Source organism: Ixodes scapularis, unplaced genomic scaffold (assembly GCF_016920785.2).
Source record: "Ixodes scapularis isolate PalLabHiFi unplaced genomic scaffold, ASM1692078v2 ptg000080l_1__unscaffolded, whole genome shotgun sequence".
Classification (NCBI taxonomy): domain Eukaryota; kingdom Metazoa; phylum Arthropoda; class Arachnida; order Ixodida; family Ixodidae; genus Ixodes; species Ixodes scapularis.
This window is the reverse complement of record NW_024609909.1, coordinates 1,445,576-1,469,911: the sequence shown is the minus strand read 5'-3', so window position 1 is coordinate 1,469,911 and position 24,336 is coordinate 1,445,576. Positions and strand designations below refer to the sequence as shown.

The 24,336-nt window shown below is 44.4% G+C and overlaps 1 non-coding gene and 1 pseudogene across 1 annotated transcript; one reads left to right on the top strand and one right to left on the bottom strand.

The window, feature by feature from the left end:
• Positions 1–3,344: 3,344 nt before the first annotated feature.
• Trnak-cuu lies at positions 3,345–3,417 on the top strand. The gene has a single exon. It is a non-coding gene; the product is annotated as a tRNA-Lys (tRNA).
• Positions 3,418–3,930: 513 nt separating this feature from the next.
• Positions 3,931–22,991, bottom strand: LOC121833935 (annotated as a pseudogene).
• Positions 22,992–24,336: the final 1,345 nt, after the last annotated feature.

Here is a 24,336-nt window from a genome sequence, read left to right as displayed (position 1 = left end):
CAAAGCCAACTGCCACAGAGCAGTCGACAACTCGCATATCCAACCCTGGAGCTGGTGTCAAAAACTAGAGTGCGCTCTTGACATTTGAATTTTAGGTGAGCTGAAAACCCCCTGGGTGTCACTTTCATGAGGATGACATCTTCTCGACACCCCCGAGCATGGTCTTGGACACCGCTGACCATTTTGGAGGGCGCTGACGAGTCGGAGAGCACAAGCGTTGCTTCTTTATCGGTCGGTTCGGCCATCAGCGACACTGCTCTTTCCAGTCGCTTGTTCCCCTCATCTACAAGCATCCTTATTGCTTTCAAAATAACGTTCGCCAGTGCTACTTGTGTGTATGCTTTGACCTCTTCAACAAATAGTAAAAAATGTCAATGTCTTCCTAGCTAGAGAATGTCAGGTTCATTGTTCGACGGAAGCTCTTTCGGGTGCAAGTATACTGCTTCTCGGCTCCATTGCTCAAATGTTTGTTCAAATTGAATGAAGAATCGGCAGTCGCTTCTTTCATCTCAACTATTGTTTGTGAGACGCTGATCTTTAAGAATAACAAAAAATATATGCATAAATAAACAGTAAATAAAATCTGATTATCACCAAATGTTTACTACATGCACAAACCAAATTATAACTATTGGATGCAAACAAAGCTGTTGAACAGCAGCTGCAATGCATCAGGTATGCTCTTTCCTGTATACAAGTGGACTCCTTTCCATCACTCAAACCCTCCCTCCATATGAACGGAAAATTTGTGAATGTTCTTTCATCTCAGTACCTATAGTCGCACAATGTTAGGAAATAACTGCAAATTTACATATAGTTTATAAATAAGAAAAACGTTTTATCTACTACTAAAGATACCTGAGAGATGTGCAAAAACAAATCATAACTACATAGGACAGTAAACAACGCAGTTGAGTAATAACTTTCTTTCGCAGCATTTTATAATAAAGTAATAATTCTTGTAAAGAAATGCCAGGCGTATATTCGCAGGAAATGTTTAGCGCGCTTGTTGGAGACAGGGACGTTCACAGTGCTGAACCTGCTGCGCTTCGGGAGTTCTGGCCCAAATAGAGATAATGTTGACCAAAAACCAGTTCCAGATGCATCCAGAACTTCGAAGTCCTTTCGGCATCAGCTTTGCATCCCAGTCGAAGCTGCACTTTCTCATTTCCGCCAGCTCGTAACGAAGCACTTCGGCATGCCAAGGAAGCTTTGATCACGTTGTTTGCTAAAACATCTTTCGATGTACATAAAGCTCCCGCCGAACCTTTATGTACAATAGCGAGGAATTTATGCACCAATCTAAAATACCAGCTTGTATTACTGTTTCAATCAAGGTTCTACTGACCACAACCAGTATTTTCTACTCATGTGCCAAGTACTTAACTGCCTCAGGTTCTTGCCCCCAAAAGGGTCTATCGAGGTCGAAGATTATGCCATGGGCACACGTTACTGACTGATATTTCACAACATGGTGATGCTTATGGCCAGAGAAGTGGTCTCCTTGGCTCCTGGAGGGACGACAGATGGCACGGGCCGTTCCGTCTATGAAGCCCCAACAGTTTGTAAGTGGGGCTCCCTTGGCATGCACTGCCTGGAAAAGTGCAAAAGAGTAATGCAGCAATAGTGTCTCGTTGACCGCGGGCTCATAATTGAGGTCAAGTAAAGTGTAACATTACCTCAGAATGCCGCTACATTACTTCCCTTAAGTTAACTGTAATTCTAGCTCAATAACTTTTAAAACTAGAGAACTTGTAACTCGATTGTTGTTTGAATTGACACAACAGTATGGTGTTACTGGATGTCTACATTGCAGTTAACTGAAGCTGTAAATAAATTATCTCAATATTTGCCGAGTAACTTTGCTTACTAGTAATTACTTTCTGGGTCCATATAACCGTAAAGTTACTTCGGCATTCTTCAAAACTTACTTTTATAACAGTGGTACGAGATTCGCACCCGTGACGTGTGCTCGAGCTCTGCCACGTCCAGCTACCTGTGCACATTTGGGTCCAAGAGCAGGATTGCGAAGTTCTTGTCGATGTGTCGATGCACCTTCGCTGCGATGCTTGATAAAACCGACGAACTTTGTCCGAAAAGAACCTCCAGGTTAATCCACCGTTTGGGGTAGATAAGGTGGCGGAGTGCAATGCCCAGGGCCTCGTCGCCGGTCATCGCGATCTCCTGGGCCGAAGTAGGGATCCGGAGGCCAGAGAGTAACCCTGAGAATTGGTCCCTCCGAAATCTAAACATGGCTCGAAAGATGTCGTCGTCGGGCTGGTCTGCGTGCAGCAAACCACGATAAGATTTAAAGTCCCTCCTAGGCGGCTCGGACGTGAGGAGCAACATTTCTTCCATCTTGCTCCACGTAAAACTTGAGCGAGTAGGGGGACATCTAGAATGCTCAGTGGATGCATTTTTCAGCGAGCCGAACAACCGATCAGTCGCACAACACGAGGCGACAGGACCTCACGAGACAGACCAAAGAGACACAACACAGCTATATGGCAGTGAGAATTGATCTGGCTAGAGTTGGCTATTGGCCTCGGAGAGTTGGCTTGGCCTCAAGAACAACCTGAGTAGCGAAATTGCTTAGAGGAACAGTTCATCACACACAAAGAGATAAACATTTCTGATTGTAATGTATGTGTGTATTCGATAAGAAAACAGAATTGTTGACCAACACTGGTGGGATTGTGAGAAGAAAGTACATTTAGTATTTTTCTCGTACCTTTTTGAATCTCCAGTGGCTGTGCCATAGCAGCCGTTACGCCAAACTCTCGAACGGTCTATGTACTACCAAACCTTTTGAGCCTCCGCAATAGTGTGCTTAGCGGGCCCTGTAGCGGTTCCGTATAGCGTTGCGAGATTGCAGAAACGGTCTACTATAATTTCTCATAATTTGCAGCGGTTCGGCCTTGCTGCTGCCCGCAGGGAAGTACGACACCCAGAATCCAGTTCAACAAGACAAGCGTTTATTACCTTTCGGGTTTCCAGCGGCGACTGCCGTTGGGCAGAGTTGGCCTGACTCTTAAAGTGGGATGTGCGGTGTTTTCACGCCCCCCTTCCGCTTGAGCGTGCGAGCGCCCCCACACCTTCCTCCCCTCTGGGTGTCCGTGTACTAGGCGTCGTCGTCTTCAAAGATGACGTCGTCCGACTCTCGAAGGAGGTGCGGGCGCAGTCGGCGGAGTAAGTTCAGTGCCATGTCCAGGTCCGCGTCCTGCGGCACGTGGGTGGCTACGGCGCGCTCGCGGTGGAGCAGGCCGGCCCGATGTGTGGGCCAGTGAATTTCTGGTACCCCGTAGACTTCGCAGAGCAGGGTCCTTTCATCTGGGGCATAGTGTGCCCGGCTAGCTCAGTCGGTAGAGCACGAGACTCTTAATCTCAGGGTCGTGGGTTCGGGCCCCACGTTGGGCGCCAGATGCAGCGGTTTGGCCTTGCTGCTGCCCGCAGGGAGGTACAACACCCGAAATCCAGTTCAACAAGACAAGCGTTTATTACCTTTCGGGTTCCCAGCGACGACTGCCGTTTCTACACTTTCTACACTTTCTACACTTTCTGGAACAGAAAGGTAACTTGTCATCGGTACAAACACTGGGTTTGGCTGGACATAATCATAGTGGTGACAAAAGTCATCAAAAGACCAATAACAAAGTTGAGTTTTCCACTTACGCACAGCGAGGTTATACTCCTGGTCTACAGCACTATAACTAGACACTGGTCCGTTCATCCATTCAAGTGTTCTACAGCTTGATTTTGGTGGAGACACACACACTTGCTGAAGAAACTTGTATATACAGTCCACTGTATTGTCCTGTGATCGACGTTTCAGAAGTTGAGCGGACACTCCGTCACTAACATCGAACTCAGTACCTCAAGAAACAATTGACGGCGCTGCAGATTTCTCTTGTCTCCAATCGGTACAGTAAGTTATGTGAGCAGCGGGCCATACTGCTTCCCAAGAGTCGTTGGGTCGGTATTCATTTTCCAAATCTTCACTTGGATCAAGTGAGACGTCGACGGGGGAACCTCCGACTTCAAAAATACACAGGAGCCTGGGGTCACGGAGCAAATAGAGGATAAGATTGGCAAAATGTTGTTCGGTGATGAGTCTCCATGGTCTTGTTGGTCTTGTGCGACGTTTGATCGGCACTCCATGAAGGGGTCGACATCAGCAGTAGTTGGATGCCCACGGACAAAGGTGTACCACATGGGCGTGTCGATCGGGTCCACAACCATATGATTGGTTGAGTATTTTTGCTGCTTCAATTGCCTCATTTCGGGAGGGTAATGCCCTAGGTAGCTCCAAGAGTTGAGAAGTACCAGCACTTCTGTGTAGGGCAACCATCCATAATCCATTTGACTTTCTGGTTGATGACAATTGCTCCAACAATTGATCAATTCTTGTACCATTTGAATCGGGAACGACATCGTGAATAAAGCGATGTGTGTCGTTAAGGATTCCATTACAGTGCTGATATAATTCGGCAGATGTCCGTCCAAAGAATACCCCATTTCTCCAACGCAACTGCAGAGTCTTACCAGCAGAAAGTAAACCATACGTAGTAACTCTGCCCACATTTTCTTTTTCCTGTAGAACTTCTTCTTGATTATCTTCTTCACAAACTCGCTTGTTTGATGAAGAAAGCTTTCCCACATTTGGTATTTCGTTTCTTGACGAAGTTGCACGAGAAAGATCACCAGACCCTCCACTGGTAGAAGCTGTTTCTCCATTATTACGTTCTCGTAACACTGAAGGAAGTTCCAAAGACTGCCCAAAGGTAAGTCCGAGATCACAAATTTCGGAAGACTTGCCTGGGAGATTTCTTCCATCTTGTTCTTCAGGTGAAGGTTGCCCCAGTTGAAACGATGAATCCAGTTCTGAGGACAAGTCCACGAAGGTTGTTTCGAAGCTTGGACTGAATAATCCATTTTGAAGATTTTGTGTTTGCCAATCAGGATTCCTCGATATATCTGAATCAAACTTTTAATGAAAAGTATTCTCCTTTCTTTCTAGTAGTTCTGCTCTTGAAGTAAGAGCCTGATCCATACTGTCGTCTTCCCATTCCTCCATCCTTTATACGCAGCATTTCTACCCTCCCTTCTTATATAAGCCAAGCCGACCCAGCTCCCACCCACAACAGCAACCGACATCACTCCTACCCACAAGGCCACTGATTAGATATCACCGTCCAGACAGTCCAAGGTTAGTCACGTACGCATGGTAACTGATCCCTTCATTCAAACCAAAATGCTGGAACCGCTACCACGTAGTGGCACCACCTAAAAAAAAATTCAAATATAAGTCTATTTACATTTTTAAAAATAGGACAGAATATTTAAATAAAACACATCTTAATTAATTGCGTGCTCGGCTAGACCTGACTGTTCACTGCCACGAGCTCCACCATCGTCCGAACTTCCACACAGGTCATCATCGTCGGATGTTTCGTTGGAGTCCTCAGCACCTCAGATGATATTGCCTTAGGTGCCATCGAGTGCATTCGATATGCAACATATTTTGAAGGCGATCTGAATGATGGTCGCTGGCAGGTCCTCCCACGCGTCTTTGATCCAAGGTGTGCCTTCACTACATGGAGCCTTCTTCTGGTGCCCCGTTGGAGTCATGGCTGCGTCGTCCCTCGCCAGCCACTCTTTGTAGAGCACTGCGACGCGGACCTTGAACGGTTTGTTTATGGTGACTTCCAAGGGTTGGGATGTCATGCCACCAGGGATGACGATCAGGTTAGTGCCCGCCTCCTGGATGGCCTTATTCACCCCCGGGCAAATGTGGCCCCTGAACGTGTCCAGGACCAGAATGTTGGAAAGATTCAGGTCTGCTTTCGGGCGCTTTATTCATACAATTTTGAACCACTCCTTAATCATTTCTTTGTTCATTAAACCCTTTTTGTTCGCCCAGATGATTACCTTCTTCGGGAAGACTTCTTTTGGGATTGTCTTCCGGCGGAACACGATATACGGTAGAAGCTTCTGTCTGTTGGCTGTGCAGCAGAGATGACAGTAAATCGGGTATGCTCGTGTCCGTCGTCAACAGGTTTTCTTTGTCACTGTGGTGCGGCTTGGCATATCAAAGTAGACCGGGGTCTGGCCAGCATTCCCGAGCTGGCTGAGAAGGTAGTCTTTCTCGTACCTCAGCTTGATGACATACCACTGGAATTTCACCTGTCGCTCCTCGTAGTCGGCTGGGAGTCACTTTGTACCCACCCCCTAATCACTTTAAATGTTGACCGGCTGATTCCATCTCGTCGGGCCAACTCTCTAGCTTTGGTTTGGTTTTCGTCACAAAACCCCTGAGCTCTTTAGCACGCTTCTCGTCAACGTGAAGCCTCAGTTCTTTCTTGAGGGCATCATGCCTCCCGGTTGTTAGGCCACGAGAGGCACGACGCTGCCCGGAAAAGGCAAAACGTTTTTCCCGTTGTCTCCGCCAGCCTCTAAGTTTCTCATTCACATCGAACTTTTGTTGAGTGGCGCAGTTGTTGGTACTCTCGGCAAACAGGATAACTTGCCTCTTGAAATCAGCAATGTAGCTCGTCCGCATTGACATCGTCAGAAGCAAAGTGCAACGACGCAGGAGCGGAGAACGACACTGCCGGAGAAACAATTGCAAAATGGCAGCAGTGGACAAGAGAAGTTTCGCAGAACAACAAAGCAAGTATGAAGCATACTGAAATGCCGCTCGGACAGCTACGAGATCATTTCATACTCTGCTTCTCTTCTTTTCCCTGATCTGGTACCACTGCACCCATGTTTGCCTAAATATACCACGGCTATCATACCACTCGGATACCTAATATATATTTTAAATAATAGCCATATATAAGTAGAATACTATATGAAAAGTGTATATGGTGATTAAAATATTTCATGAGATACAGGCCTCCAAATTTTGCTATTTGTCGTTCGAGCAGAGATGTTTGGCAATTTTTAGAAAAAGAATATAATTTGAATAAATACCATTACTATATATTACAAGCAAGCTGTACCCATAGTTTGCTTCTGAAAAGTATTAGATTTCTCGTAATTTTATCGTTTTAGTTATTCACTGTCAAACGTGCTCTCTTTATGAGTGTGCAATTGTGCAACTGTCCACCTCTTCATGCCTTACAATTTTTGCTGTCCCCAAATTTTTTTTTCTGGTCAAAACTAAGTTTTGATTTGTTTATACCAGTCACGAGACAATGGCATATAAAAACATCAGTTGATTTAAAAATGTCGACTAGCCACCCTTTGGTCGCTCTTATCTGAAATCACCCAGTGATTGCATCTAAATGAGTTCATCTAAAGTAGGCTCACGATAATTCACTCAGATATTTCAAACTTGTGGTTTATTCAAATTTCTAAATGTTGGTTGTGCTGCTATGTTTTGAATGTATTCATAAGCCGCTTAATTTAAACAGTGTTTTAGTGTAAATTATACTTTTTGTTCCTGCGGCCCCGTTGAGTGCGCTTCTTTCAGAGCACTGCAGAGAAGCAACACCCGCGGAGCTTGCTTCCGCGGGTGTTGCTTTTCTGCAGTGCACCGCTGCTCAATGCGAAGCGCACTCAACGGGGCTCAAATGAGTAGAGGCCGGAGGTTCAGGCGCTAAAAAAGCCACTTTTAGGTTTTTACTGCCTGTAAAAGGCAGTAAAAAGTTTGTAATAGGCATTTGTTGGCATAATCAGTTTTTATTCACATGCTGTACATAGTCCAACTAGAAACAATGGGGAAAATTATGAATACATTAGCAAACAAGCACCATCTCAAGATTCTTGGGTTTAAGCTTCTTCCTCTTGTCGCTTAGAACCATTGAAAAAGAGTGTTCCACGTCAACTGATGTGAGTGGGACATACTTGTACTTAGGAATATTCAATGCTTCCACACCCTCTGGTACCTTGGAGTGTTCCCCAGTGAGAACCTTCAAGACTTCTTTGAGTACAGAAAACACACTTTTTTTGCCCAAGATGGACTGAAGCTTTGAACGAACTTGTACAGCAGCGGGGCCTGTGGGGACGGCATCGCCTCCTTCGACGTTCGAAATGAGCCTAATGTTCCGAGCCAGAGCTTCTCCAGCACTTTTGAGGCTCTTGATTGTGTCTGCCAGAAACGTGAAATTGGAGCACAACTAAACCAGGTCACCTTCAAGAGTGTCCTTGCGCAGGACATCTTGAGCCTTTCTGACTGAGACACTGTCGTCTGCTGAAAACCCGTTAATGACCATCTTCACACCAGCAAAGCTAGTACTGCAATACTCTACAGCTCTAAGCCACACTCCCCGTCGTGTCATGATGGGCTCTGATGGAAGAGGCACCCCTGGTAGCTGTTCCTTAAATGCCCAAACACGAGACAAGGACTTGAGGAACACAGCCTTCACAGCAGCAACGAGATTGTTTACATGCTTGGGAGTGTTTTCTTATCTCTTCGCAAATGCGCCAAGTGCTATGGGCGAGGCACGTGACGTGCAACGTACGTGGGTAGAAACCCTTTAGGAGCAAGGCAGCTTTGTGCATATAAGCCGCCACATTCGTGTAAAGTAGCAACACCCTACTGTCTTCTACTCTAGTAGGGTATAGCATCTTTAACCCCTTAAGTGCAAAAATTTTTTTTTCCAAAAGTAACCTAAAAGTGCCAAATTTTTTTTATTTTGAATGGTTATTCTTCTAGTATTATACATAAAATTTGAAAAGTTTATTACGCAAAAATCAGCGGAGGCGAAAGAAATATTTGCCAACCAAAACGAGTGCTGCCATTTATGATCAGCGCTGCAAAACTACTCTGACGAGAGCCTAGCTTGTCCGTGGAATTTTGGTGTTTTCGACTCTGGACAAGCTGAAGAGACTGTGCCCCAAGATCAATTCACCTCAAAACCATCAGGATGATTGCGAAGTGAAGCACAAGAATAAATGTATATCATGCCGCAACGGTATAGTACACAAAATACAATTCACCTGCAGGAAAGTTTATGTGGGACAATATGGCCGGTGTGTAAATACCGGAGTTTGAGAACATGCAACATCACTCAACTCCTCACTGGAAGGACATCTCGCTATACACGTCCGTGACTGCCAGTGCCAACTGATCTTCAAAAAGACAAGAGTCTTTGGACAGTACCGTGGCAAAAGATGAAGAGAACTTTACGAGGCATAGGCAGTCAAGGCTTGTGAAGACGTCTGTGTCAGTAAGCCTTCTGTGTCCTTATCAGACAAAGAACTATTACACCTCCACCAACCTACATAAGGTGTCAGGAGGTTTCTAGGTAGGGGGATGATCATCTAAACTTCATCCTTCAAAGTCGTGTTGTAATAATGTTAAAATTATTTTTAATGTCTTTAAGAATATTTTTTTGAATTTTTAGTTCATTTATTTATTTATTGATATTAATTTATAATTACCATTGTTATGATTCTCCTACTTCAATTTCTTTATTTATTTTCGTCCTTTTTGTCTTCAGTATAATTTCTTTCGCTTCTTCCTTCTCTTCTTTATTGTTTTATTAAAACCCCAGTTGTGGGGATAGTGCTGTCTGGTCTATGTGATGTCCATGTCTGTCCATTGCACTTTTTAATTCAATTTAGTTTAGCATCAGAGCACACAGCTGCCATATGCTCCGCTGCCAAAGCTCATTCTTGCAAGACTATCTGCCGCTTAGGTAACAGGGCGCAGGGCTGTTTAGTGAACTACGACTCATGCCCAAATTAGGTGTGTGCTTTTTATGGGGCAGTGTGAGAGACTGCACGCTATTCATCTCTCTAGAGTCGGTTGGCCGATTATCTCGTGCAAGATAAAGGGCATTTCAGTTGCCTCGCCGCCAGTGTGAGTTTCAACTGTACACGCCCAACCGAAGCGTAACGGGAGGCAACAAGCAGGTACTGGAGATCAGTAATCCGATAAAACGACACTGCGTTTTATCTTGTTACTGAGTATAGTTCATTTACTAATTAAAATTTCAACTAGCGTCAAGAAGTTTGTGTGACTCCTTTTGGTTTTCTCTCTCTGGAACGTCATGGAGATAACTTTTTCCCGAGTCACCTTGCGAACAGTCCGGTAATGGCTGATGGTAACTTTGAATATTCTTTCTCCTTGGTCTTTGAATACCGTGCGTAAAGTTTAGTTTGTGCGATCTTATTCTCACGGGAAGAAGGTCGCTTTTCTCACTGTGGCCTCACGGAGTCGACACAGCAACCAATCGGCACGCTGCAACTACAGCAAAGGTTGTGCTCGTTCTCGGGGCTACTAGATTTAGAAAAACATTGTGTTTTACTCGTATTCATCAAATAAAAATTACTTAGATAAAGTGTTTTTGGGTGGTCATGCCACAGTTCAGGAAACTCCCGTATTACAGATGTATGTGCCTATCTCAACCGTGGGGAGAGGGGAGGCACAGTTTTGTAGAAGCTTGTGGACTTTGCGCTGGAAACTCCTTACCAACCCATAGACCAGTAAACCTTTCATTAGATAAGTACATCTACATCATCTCTTTTAGATAAAAAAGCAGGTGTTTTTCTTGGTTCATATTAAATAAGCGAATGACAATTTAGCGATTAGAAAATATTTGAACGGACGAACGGTTCTGTGAATGCCATTTTAGCGAATAGGCTGTTTTTCGGCGGTGACGAGCTCGGTTTTTAAACTGGCACGGTTACCCCTTGCTGTCGATCAGGGGAAACAAAGCTGCCGTTCACTACAGCATCATTCTATGAAACGTCGTGGTTTTGTTTTCATTCTCTAAATCGTCGTTCTATCAAATTTTGGTTTTTCTCCGAAACAAGGCACCTAAGGATGTATTCTTACCTGCTTTCCACACTGTTGACACAAGACCACACCCCCGTTGGTCTTGCATCTCTCCTAGATCTCTTTGGATGCTTCCTTGCGTCATACAGCCGGGACCTGATGGGTTTGGTAGTCCCGTCTTCCCGCACGCTCCTGCATTTGACATCGTCGACGCTGGTGTCAGCAATCTGGGTCCCACGAAGATGTCTCCACTGTTGTGAGAGATCGGTACAGCTAACCTCGGGGGAAAGCTCCTCTTATACCTGCTCTTTCAGGAGATCAACCAGCCTCAGTGAAGCCAAAACGTGGTTGCACAGCCCTTCCTTGGCCGTGCACTCACAACCACTCACCACAACAGTGCCGTCCGCCGCAACCGTCGTCGTCACGCAGTATGGCTTGCTCGATTTCCGTTGGCTCCGGTAGCACTTCCTGCGCACTAGGATGGGTGCATCCACTCTGAATTCACCCAAAAATAGATTTCAATTTGCACAATGCTGCAAATATACGAAATCGTCAAATTTACCCATGAAGAGATGTTGCCGTCTCCGGTGAGCTCGGTTCCTAGTAACTCTCTGTTACAAACTTGTAACTTTGTTGCTGATTGCGGTTTGTTGACTTGGTTGCGTCATAGTATTCTTGAACCTTTTCTATGTAAAGGAGCTCAGGATTCTCAATAAGCATTTACTCAACAAGAGAGTTACGCTGCCAACAGCATTTGGTAGGGCTAGGCTTGTGAAAAAGATGAAAAATAAAAATGCCTCAGTCGGTACCACCTCAAGGGAACAACCAATATTAATGCCAGTTTGATATAGATGAATTGCATTCTAGGATCAAGTGTGAATTTTAGCTGCCAGCAGCAGAAGCGCATTTCATACTCGCGACGCTATCCATAATAACAGTGTTGCCCATCTAAATTGCTGTTGCCAGCCGTGTTTCTGGGCACCGCCAAGTAGCGTAACATGGTTGCAAGGGCCTATTGTGGAAAGGGTCTATTGTCATAGGCATCGGTGCTCCTAACTTCACCTAACTTGTCGATGGCGATACAAAAACCACACTATCAACAAGCGGAGCCATTCAATCAATCATTGTGGGCTGGGTATCGTTTGCTAAAACGTCTTAATATCAAGTGAGTGTCTCTTGTTGAAGCTTTATGTACACCAGCAAGGAATTTATGTACCAATCTAGAATACCGGTTTGTATTCTTGTTTCAATGAAGGTTTCACTGACCACTGCCATTATTTTCCACTCATGTGCCAAGTACTGACTAGCGTTATGTCGTCGCCCCCGGAAGGGTCCATTGAGGTCGCAGATTCTGCCATTGGCACACATTACCGACTGATATTTCTCGACATGGTTATGGCCAGAAAAATAGTCTTTTTGGCCCCTGGAGAGATGACAGATGGCACAGGCCATTCCGTCTATGAAGCCCCAACAGTTTGTAGGTGGGTCTCCCTTGTCATGCACCGCCTGGAAAAATGCAGAAGAGTAATGCAGCAATAGTATCTTGTTGACCGCGGGCTCATAATTGAGGTCAAGTAAAGCGTAACATTACTTCAGAATGCCATTAAAAGGGCCCTCCGGAGCTTTCTGAGATCGTCTGTTTATGTTGTGATATTGCGTAGTAGGTGCAAGTTAATATGTATACACGTTTGCAAGTCCGGTCTCAGGGCGCCGCCATCTTCTTCAGTGGGGTGCGCTCTTGGCGCGGCCATAATCCGATTACAACGCCTTAGCAAGGCTTCGTAATTGGATTATGACTCGTCCGAGCGCACCCCAGCCAAGCAAGATGGCAGAGCCCTGAAGCCGGACTAGCAGACGTGTATACAAAGTTTTAGATTACAAGACCGTTTATTAGGCAGATGGCAGTAGAAATATATCGGGACTATTTTGGAAGACAATCCCCCATTCCCCGCCCATCGCAAAAACTTGACCAATGGAAATGCTGCATTTCGCGGTGAATGCGAACATTATTATTGCAACACTTTTTAAGCTTGTTGTAAATTAGAGTTTGAGAAAAACGTTAACGGATTGTGGTGCAAGAAACGTAGTTTGCAATTATCGTTCCAAAACCAGCGAGCTGTTTTCTCCTGGCAAGCTTGTTGCTAGGGGGTGATGCGTCGGGGCGTCGGCTGGTCTGCTTCCCGGGGCATGTGCAGGCGTGCATTTGCGGGACATCCGCATCGGGGTTGAATCATATGAAATGGCTTCCATGTCCGCTGTCCGTTTCAGGATTTCAAGCTCCAGAGACGTCAGGTCTGAAAGGTCCATAGCGCAACGGTGCGGTGCGACGAACGACGACTGCCGAGCACAAAGTCCGGGCCCCTTGACGACGCTCCGCGCGTGTTCGAGAGATTCCTTCGCGGGTCGGCGGTCGGCCGCGTTACTGACGCAAAGTGACGCCGGAATCCTTTGCTTGCTATTGGCTGATGCGTGAAGTGATGCCCCTCCCGTTTTCCGGGGTCATCTCAGAAAGGGGGGTGTGCTGGGGGACTTTGATAGCAATTTTAATAGGGAAATTTGCTGCGCCGTCGTAAATAGACCATCGCAGAACGCTCCAGAGGGCCCCTTTAAATTACTTCCCTTGACTTAACTGTAATTTTAGCTCAATAACTTCTGAATGGACACAACAGTATGTGTCACCGAATGAGTACATTGCAGTTAACTAAAGCTGTGAATAAATTATCTCAATATTTACCGAGTAACTTTGCAAACTAATAATTACTTTCTGGATCCACATAACCATAAAGTTACTTTGGCATTCTTCAAAAGTTACTTTTATAATGGTGGTACGAGATTCTTACCCGCAGTCTTGGGTATGTCACTTTTAAAAAGTAATTCATTGCAGTTACTTTCATAAAAAGTAGTAAAGTTAACGTTACAGTTACCGCAACAAAAAAGTAACTCGTTACAGTTACAGTTATTTTTAAAAGTAACGACGTTACTTTCAGTTACTTTTTCTATAACACAAAAAAATTAGAAAAAACTAGAAAATGCTTTTCACCAAGTTTATTTGCATAAAATTAAAAAGTGTGCTTTTTACTTCGTATTGTAAGTTAGGAGCAGTTGCTTCTCGAAATTAGTTTCTGAAAGTTTCCCTTGTTTGATAACGAACACGTCCCTGCCCTTGCTGAACAGGCACTCGTCTAACGCGCTGGATGGAATTGCAGTGTTGTTTTGCCGGAAAAACTTTTTGATTGCCGGGTAGGCGGTGAGGCAATAGAGTGCTGTTTTTTGCGGTCAAGGTGTTAGTAACCTCCTCCACGTCAGCAAAATACTCTCTGTACGCCGGCCATGGTAGTTTTTCTTTGTTCTTATCAACATTCATATCCTTGGTAGCACTAGCACATTGCTGGCTCATTGACGGTTGCGCTGGGTTCATAGGGTCCCTGGACATATTTCAGTTTGTACCCAGCAAGCCAGAAACAAACCCCGCACAAACCCCGCACAAACAGCAGTAAATTTTGCCTCGACTGTTGACACTACACCGGATTAATGGCGCAAATCAAAATACGAAACATTTGCAGTGCCCTCTGCATGTATCGTTGTTTCACGTTTGATTCACCCGATTAAAAAGCGTTTGCGCAGAAAAAAAGAACCATAAAAGAGATAGTTCTTCAAGACACTAAGATGCAAGTGTTCACAGTCACAAAGTACAAGCGCATGCTAAAGATAACTACATTTTTTTTTTCACCAAACCTACACGTGGCTATATTCGGGCCGTGACTGGCGAGAAAGAACGTATTCACAAGTCTGTGCAAAAAATAACTTGACACTTGAAATGTCGGAAGAGACAATTTGGAAAGCGTAAAAAATGGCTAAATTGTACTCGTTCAGTGATATATTATTCATAAAAAACTGGAAAGTAACGACGAAAGTAACATTGTTACTTTCATCGTTACCTCAGAAAAAAGTAATAGAACTACAGTTACAAGTTACATTTTTAAAAAGTATTTCGTTACAGTTACAAGTTACCAAAAAAGTAACAAAATTACAGTAACGCGTTACTACCCAAGACTGCTTACCCGTGTCATGTGTCCAAGTTCGGCCATGTCCAACTACCTGTGCACATACGGGTCTGAGAGTGGGATCACGAATGTCTTATCAAAATCTCAATACACCTTCGCTGCCATGCTCGATAAAACCGACAAACCCCGTCCGAAGAGAGCTTCCAGGTCAATCCACCTGCTGTGGTAGGCGAGGTGGTGGAGTACGGTTCCCAGGGCTTCGTCGTTGGTCACGGCGATCCCCTGGGCCGAAGTAACCTCGTCCGGGATCTGGAGGCCAGATAAAAGCTCCGGGAACCGCTCCCTCCACAATATAAACGTGGCTCGGGAGACGTCGTCATTGAGCTGGTCTACGTCCAGCAAACCACGATAGGATTTAAAGTCCCTCCGAGGCGGCCCTGATGTGAGGAGAAGCATTTCTTCCACCTCGCTCTCCGTCAAACTCGATGCGAGGAGGTGATCTTCTAAAATGCTCTGTGGATGCATTTTCCAGCGAGCCGAACAACCGAGCATTCACACAACACGAGGCGGCTAAGAAAGACGGGAGAGGTTAAGAAAGACGGGAGAGGGAGCAGTGGGGAAAGTAAAACGCAGAGGCAGCGGGGAAAGAGAGGAAGAAGGTAGGCGGCATCTCGATTTTTCTCTCAAGAGCAATGCCCACTCGCCTGCCGCGCCCAAGGTCGCCAATTCTGGTCCCAGAAAGGTCAAATCCCTCTGCGGCAGCTACAGGGAGGCCGACGAAATGCTCCTCGGCGCTTCTTTTATGGCGTATGCTTCCAAGACCTCGTTTCCGTAGCGGTTCTTTTTGGCCCCCAGAACATGCGCGGACGAGAACTCGGGGGCACGGGGAGTGCAAACCTTGACGTGATGGACCATGGGGTGTTGGGAATCCCCTTCGTTTTTTGTTACTTCTCTTTCGTGTTTGCGCAGGCGGTCGTTGAGGCAGCGGCCCGTCTGACCGATGTACTCTGCGCCGCACCAGAAGGGCACAGAATACGCCCGTCTGGTCGCACAGGGAACAAAGGGGGCCGCGTGCTTCTTTGCGCAGCTGATCTTGGGAGGAGGGGGGAAATTTACCAGGTGGCGCATCGCGCCCAACTTGAAGGGGCACAAGAGCGCAACATCTGTGTCGAAGTGTGCAGCCACTGCTTTTAGTCGGTGGGCGGTGTTGTGGAAATGAGACCCTTATTTTATCAGACTACTCTTCATGATCTGAAAGAGTGGCTAGACTTACTGGGAAACAAGTGATCACTGCTATTTTTATTGTTTTTGTAGTTTATACATAGGCTTTGTGTTTTTAATCTTCATCTCTAGTTAACACCAACAATACCTTCAAAATTTTGTGTACCGTGGTGCTCGGCAAAGTTGACATTGCTTAAAAACTATGACAAAATCTAGCCTTTGTTGGAATAGGAAACAGTATTTTCTGCCTTCTCGCTTGTCTTAAAAGCGTGACTGCACTGATACATCAGACACTTTCTTTCCTAGTAGGCAGTGTTTGTGATTATTCACACATTTAACAACGGGATGTTTCACATGATACGTTTCAAAGTTTTCCTTGGTACATATGCAATGCTCTCGCTGTCCGCTGCCTTTCCTGCAACACACTTGAGCCACAATGTGGTGCCCCCAGCTTGCTGCACACTACCCATAGGTCAAGCTAGGTGGTTAACATATGGTCTTGACTATTATCTCGCTTGTTGAGAAACAAATGGTGCAGTATGAAAGGATTACTTACATCACTATCCACATCTTCCAAGTTCCAGGCTAGGTTTTTGATATCACTGCACTGTAAGGGCAGTGTTCATAGTTGTAGTGTCCCACCACGTTTGATTTGATTACCTGCTGCACATCATCTCAAGCAGATCAGAAGCGCAGTGGCTTGCTGTGGCAGATCCTCAAGGCTAGTTCAGACATTCGCATCGGACTGCATTACAGTTGCTTAAAACGATATGATACTGCTGCGCGCGCAGCTGGCTAAGTAGGCACAACGTTTTGTTTACTCAGTTATTCTTTGTTTCGTCACCTAGCCACTCGTGACAATACATTGTGTTATGGCAGCTGAGGGCTGTGCAATGTGTTGTAGGAACTTGCAAAGTATCTACATTTCTGCTTTGGCTTTTAATTCTGCTAAGCCTAAGTAAATGTATTATTTCATTGTAAGCTGTTGTAAGCAATTGTAACGTGATCGGGTGCCGTTGCATGCAAATGCAAGGGCCCTTAGTGGTCTGCATCTGAGCTCAGAAAACGATGGGACAACGATTAGCAAGGAAAGCTGTAGATTGCAAAACGTATGGTTTCCTTATTGAAAATTATCCATCAGTCTTGCTCTGGTATGGGACCCTCTTAGCACTTCCAACCCTTTAGATACGTCTGCTCTTTAGACCCATCAACCCTTTAATGCAAACCCTTTAGACCCGTCAGCCCATCAGAAATTGGATCCTTTATACTCCGTTTCATTCTTAGTGTGCAACACTGTCAAGGCTACTGGCGTGAGCTCGTGGCTTCATCTAGTGCAAAGGTGCGCGCAAAAGAAGTGCATGATGAAGCGAAGTGCTCGTGCCAGTAGCGTTCACTGTGTTGTATACCAAGTATGAAATGCAGTATAGGTGTTCACAAACCTCTCGAGTCAGAAAAAAGCAGCATGGCAGGCCCAAAACAAGATTTCAACGTAGGATGAAAGCAAATTTTTTTGAACGTTATACACTGAAGAAGTGATTGTACTTTAGTCGTAGATTATAAAACATTAAATGTGAACATATTCTAATGAGCTGTTGCAGGAAGACAAGATAAGAAACACACAAAGATGTAGTGGCAGACGCTGCACGACAACGACCTAGCTATCTTCTTGTAATCATAATGTAGGTAAGAACACGGAACTCCTATACTTTGGATTTCTCTTTGGGTTCAGCGCCACAGGTTCAGAAACAAAAAACTATATCATATTTACTACTACGCTGCAAAGGCAAGGCTTTATTCAGCACTGGTTTACTAAAATACTGGATATCACACTCTCCTATTCTTACAATGGTACCATCTCTTTATAAACCAAAGAATACCAATTTGTCCTTCTGGAATGTTAATAAAATATAGATTCACATACTAAGTACAAAACACCAAAATATCCTCAATCAATATTCACAACCTGCTCATTGGTTTCCAAGATTCATTAAAATGCTCCGTTATCTTCTCAATTCAGTGCATTTTTCGCTGACGAACTTGCAAATCAGTTTCGTGCATTGGACAGCTTGTTCCATAGGGATATAATCTTCAGTAAGGGGGCTAATGAAGCCCAAAAAGAAAGATTCACATTGAAGGAATGCCAAGCGAATCAACAGCCCAGCTAGTCCAGGCTATGCTAAATCTGCCTGTTTGTAGAGGTAGACACCCGTTCTGGATTGCGACCGCTCTCTGCTGCGTCTCGCTCCAATCGTTAGCAGACGGAGGCCGTGCGTAAGAAAAGAGCACTTTTTTTTTTTCTCGGGTGAGTTTATACTTTCGATTTTTATAGAAGAAAATACACCAGCTATGGGCACCTTCGCAGAAAATTGTATCGTACTGATAGCATAGGCTTGCTGGGAAAATGGATTCTTTAAAGTGCTCATAAATCATAAGTATGAATCTTACTGCGCAGTACCACCACCTTCTTTAGTGTTAATGGAGGGAAGGCCTCTGTGTGCCCCAGGGCCTCTGCCTCGTTTGACAATCGCCCTGTTGGGCTCTTCCTCTTCAAAACGTCCAAGCCCCAGATTGAGACGGCCGGCTCTTTAGCAAACAGACTGTCCACCATTTGCCCATGCAAATCCTCCCACTTCTTGTTGGGAAAGATAATATTGCGACGAATGTCAACCTAGAAAAAAAATTACATTTCCATATGAAACACTTGAAGTCTGATTGAGTTGATAAAAATATATAACATGACGCCTGTTTGAGGAGGACTCAAGGGCGAGGGACTGCCTGCATGCAAAGATGAGCATAAGAAATGCAAGTGTCTTAAAGAGAGCATGCGAAAAGTCGAGGACAAGAAAAAAAGTAGCAGACTTACATTTTAGGTACGTGGCCTTTGTTAGGCTATGTTTACTATGCTATATTTATTCAGAATACCTCGCATCGCCTTACAAAGTCATTATTGCGAGGGAGGGGTACACATACATTTGAGAAAAAGTACAGAGGTACAAAAAGTTAAAAAAAGTACAAAAAGCGCGAGGCCGAACATGAGATAATAATATCTATTGTTTTTAGGTTTATGAAGCATCACTTAACACATGGTTAAAGAAAGAAGTGGCAGAAGTTGTAGAAATTATTTCCTCTGGCAGCAAATTCCAGGCGCTCGTTGTGCCTGGAAAGAAGGAGTATTTAAACACATCCGTTCTACATTTATACTCTCGCACTTTTTTGGAGTGATCACGCCTTCCTGATGAGTAGTGGGCAGGCAGCATGTACTTGGATTTGTCAACACCGAGATAACTATGAAAAATGCTGTAGTAAAATTTTAGCCGCATAGACCGCCTTCTCTGGAATAATGGAATTAAATCAAGTTCTATTTTTAGTTGAGTCACACTTGATCCAAAGTTATAATTACCCGATATAAAACAAGCTGCTTTATTTTGAACTACCTCTAGCTGGTTGACAAGGTAGGCCTGGTGGGGGTCCCAGGAGACACAGGCATACTCTAAAATTGGTCTAATATAGGTTAGATACAGCGTTCGTTTGGTAAACTTGGGACGATCTTTAAAGTTACGTCTAATAAAGTTCAGCATTCTGATCGCTTTTGTGGATGTGTAGTCCACGTGTTTGGCCCACGAAAGGTTTTCTGTAAAATAGACACCGAGGTATATAAATTCAGAAACAGTTGGTAAAGAAATTTCGCTGATAACGTATTGGAAGGTGACAGGCTGTCTCTTGCGCGTGAAACATACATGATTACACTTGGTTATGTTCAAAATCATTCCACATTTTTCACACCAGGCGGAGATACGACAGATATCTTTCTGCAAAGTCAAGCAATTGGATGTGTTATGAATGTCAGAATAAAGTATGCAGTCATCAGCATATAGCCGTATTTTCGATTGTATGGAGTTAGTGATATCATTGATAAAAATTAAAAATAAAAGTGGTCCCAATACAGACCCCTGTGGTACTCCGGACGTAACCCCATTACCCGAGCTTTTGCCGCTCATTAAAACAGATTGCTTTCTATGAGATAGGTAATCGCTGAGCCACGCAAGAATGTTGGATGGAATGTTTATAGATAATGAACGCGTGAGGTACTGTGTCGAATGCTTTTTGAAAATCAAGGAAAACGCAATCTACTTGAAGCCCGTTATCAAATGAAGTTGCAAGGTCATGGTAGAACTCAACCAACTGCGTGTCGCAAGAAAACCCTTTTATAAATCCGTGCTGTGCGGTAGTAAGATAGCAGTTTTTTTTCCAGGTGATAAAAATGTTGCTATAAATTATGTGTTCCATTACTTTGGAGCACGTACAAAGGAGTGAAATAGGTCTGTAGTTTTGGACATGGTCTTTTGGGCTGCTTTTATGTATGGGCACTGCGTTTGCTGTTTTCCACTGGCTAGGAAGCCGTCCACTCGAGAGAGACTTTTTAAAAGGGACTTCTAAGTAAGATGAGATGATTCCAGAGCATGATGTGAAAACACGATCGGGTATACCGTCGGGACCACTTGCTTTGTTGAGCTTTAATCCGTTCACCAAATTTAATATTCCGTCGTAAGATATTTCGATTTCATCCATCTTGTCAAGGAGCCCTTCTCCAGTTATCAGATGCTCCGTGTTAACTACGGATGAAAATACGGAATGGAAATAATTATTGAAGAGTGTAGCTTTTTCCTCTTCTTCACTTACAAGCTGCCTGGAATCGCTAATGGGGGGGGGGGGGGAATGCCGATTGAGGCCTTATTTTTTACTTAACATATTTCCAAAGCTCTTTCGGTTTTTTTTCTCAGTTTTTAGTCAAGAGAGGAATGAAAGTTCAGTTGCATTCATCCGATTTTGTTTTAAATTGATTATTTAATTCGGCGAATTGTAAACGTGAAAATGTGTCATTCTTTTGTCGATATTTCAGGTATGCACGCCTCTTCTTTTTAACCAAGGTACACAATTCTCCATTCATCCACGGCTTATCTCTGTCGCCTGCAACCGAGTAGTTTGGAAGGAATCAATGCATTGACTGAGGAGCTTACTTTATTTCCAAAGAGGTTCCAAAGAGTTTCAACGTCGAGTTGGTGAGAGAGCTCTCTAAACTCACAGAAATAGTCGCATAGGTTATTGGAAATACCTTCATAGTTACCGCGTTCGTAAAAAAAAATACTTTCCTAGGTAAATGTGGCCTCTTGATTCCACATATACTGGTTATTCGTCCAACTACAACTTCATGGTCACTAATTCCAGGAAGGCTAGAGACAGTCGATATTAGGCCTTCCCTGTTGCTAAAAAGCAAGTCCAAAGTTGTCGCCCTTGTTTTACCTAATCTTGTAGGGAAGGATACATACTGGTGCAACTCAAAACTTGAAACAAAGTTAAGGAACGTTTTATATGCCTTAGCGGTATTCAATGTTACGGGTTGACCACCTGCCCACTCCACATCTGGGAAGTTGAAATCGCCTCCAAGTACCAGATTGGATGTGTCGATGCTTGACAAAACATCAAATAGAGAAAACATTGCGCGTTCGTCAGGGCCAGGTCTATGGAAAGAACGGACTGTAATAAATTCTCCATTTTCTGACGCAATCTTGCACCAAACAGATTCACATTTGATACCATTCACCCTGATCTCAAAACTTCGAAGGGATTTCTGAACTAACGCAAAAACTCCTCCACCATGCACATTTCGGTCTCGGCGGTACGCAACATGACCAAAAGGAAAAACCTTAGTATCACGAATGGTGTCATCCAACCAGGACTCTGTACCAATGACGACACTGGGTTTTGTCAGAGCGATAAGATCGGAAAACTCTTCCACTTTATTTTTGATACTACGACAATTTATAATCATAACAGCAAGTTTGCGCGTGGATCTTATCTTATGCCGAGCTTGATACGGTAGCTGCTTCAGCGCTATCATAAAGTTTACCCCTTCAATACTGAGCTTATTGAAACATAGCTTATATGGCATTTCCTGTGATTTTGCATGCTCCAAGAGCTGTTTGCATTTAAATCTAATCTTGTCCGAAAGATCTTCGCCGACTGAAAAGCCACTGTTTTTTAGTTTGAATCCTTGGGATAGAACGTGCTGCTTGACTTTGAAAGATAGAAAATTAACAATAATTGGTCTTGGCTTTTCTGAATTTGAGCTGCCTAGTCTGTGAGCAGGTTTGATGTCGTTCCCTGCCACGGTCACCTCTAGATTTTTTTGACAGAACTCAATTACCTTTAATTCAGAACGGGACCACGTTTCGTTAGGTTCGTCATTGATTCCGTAAAATAATAAATTTTTTCTCCTTGATCTGTTTTCTGTGTCATCCTGTCTAGAGGAGACCGCAGCAACTTGCGCTGACAGACTGGTTGAGAGGGCACCGATTTCCTGCATATCATCTTTGAAGCTTTTTAACAGAGCTATTTCCGCTTCCATCGCAGTGAATTTCTTACTCAGGGCTTCGATTTTTTTGTCGAGTCGAACCTGATTCCGGTTTATTTCTGCCACATTGTTAATTAGTTTTCTGTCCTTTATCCAGTTTTGGTAGTAGGTCAACTGCCTTCAGCAATTTCTGGATTTGGGCGTCCGTAAGGGACCCGGGGTTAAGTTCAACGTCGCCGGAGAGAATCAATGTCAATGCTACAAGTGTAGCACAAGGATTTGACAGAAAATTGTGACACCAGGAACACAAGTTTACAAGGACACTGGGGAACGATGCCGGCTGGCGTTTCGAGGAATAACGAGCAACTTCTAAATAAGCAGGACTAACCTGCAGCAGAAGGAAGCGTAAGCGTGCTGCGTTGCCCATGCCGGCACCGAACCCCGTCCAAGAAGTGGGCGGTTGCTCCTTTTGCAGGCTGATGTCACAAGATAACGTTCCAGTCCGTTGCCAGACGAACGTTGCGCCAGGCAAGAAGTCCGCTGATGTTGTCGGTGACGAGCGGGATTGGCTGCCTTCCTCAAAACCGCATTGATTGGAAGTCAGGGGATGATGCATCTCTTCGACAACCCATGCCGCAGCGAAGATCTGCAGCAGAAGGAAGCGTAAGCGTGCTGCGTTGCCCATGCCGGCACCGAACCCCCAGTGTTGGAACCAGTGTTAGAACGAACGCGTTACAGATAACGACATTACTGGTAACACGTTAGTTTTTCACTAGCATACTAACACAGTTGTTAGAATCCCAATGTCTAATGAATGAAGTAATGTCGTTAATATTTTACGGTATCTCCTCTCAAATTACATTACCCGTTACTTGTTACCTTTGATTACAAATGGCCACATGATTGCTTCAAAACAAAATAATTTTCATTATGTACAGTGGCCCAATTTTTTTAGTAATATCAAGCGAGCGTCGACCGCCGGGACGGCCAGTGTTTTGCCGCGGAAAAACACGGCGTCCGGGAGAGATTAAGCGTGTGCGCGCAAAGCCCTTTCTGGTGGGAGCGTCGTCTGCTAGGCTATTCCGTTGACCAGTTGGTCACGGGTTAACCCCAACCAACCCTGTGACCAACTGACCAGTTGGTCAGTTGGTCACGGGTTAATCCTAAGAGGATCATTAGCAGCTTGTCAAGCCTCTGGTTATGTCTTCCATGCATGTAGTTTGACTTGAGGTCCCTGTGCATTGCCATCTTTTTGCGTAAAAGCAGCACGCATAGTGTCGACCGAGGCACACAACAGCAATATATTGCAGGACTTTTGCATACGTTGTTCAATGGGTCATGCAGTAATTGCACTGTTAAATGCAGTTGCAATTATGCTGCTTGACCAACTCTAACCTTTTACAATGAGGTACGCTGCAAGATTTGCCAATCAGTCTGTGCATTTGTAACTACACACCGAAACTGGATGAGGTGAGAATGAATCTGATCCGTGCCTGCAAGGCTGTTCAGAAGAGTTACCTTTTTTGGACACCACCACATTATATCTTAACTGCATGTCCTTGTTGCAGCCAACAAAAACATGTTGCAATGAAGAGGGTTTGCGAGACTATATGGTTTGCAATGCTTAAGGCACTCTTTCTGCTAAAATGTTCGGAATCAGGCAAGGGTACAGACGTCTTCATTATGAAGGTGGATGCCTGAGCAGCATACGACGGGCGCTGCATCGTCTCCAAGTAACGCTTTTGCAAATAAAGGTGGATACCAGTCGCAGCACAACATCTACTTGCTCTAATATCTGCCAACGCTTCCATTCTTTTGCAACAAGTGAACGCCGCAAAGCCTGTTTACCTTCATATTGAAACCATACACGAAGAGTGCTTAATAAATATTTAAAATATCTATGTTCTCCAAGAAATATGTGGGGGTTGGTTAGGCCCCTTATATTCATAAAATCATAAATCATAAAATATAGTGTAAACAATATTTCTTACGGGTCAGTGTTCGATAAACTAGACATTGAAGAAAAAATG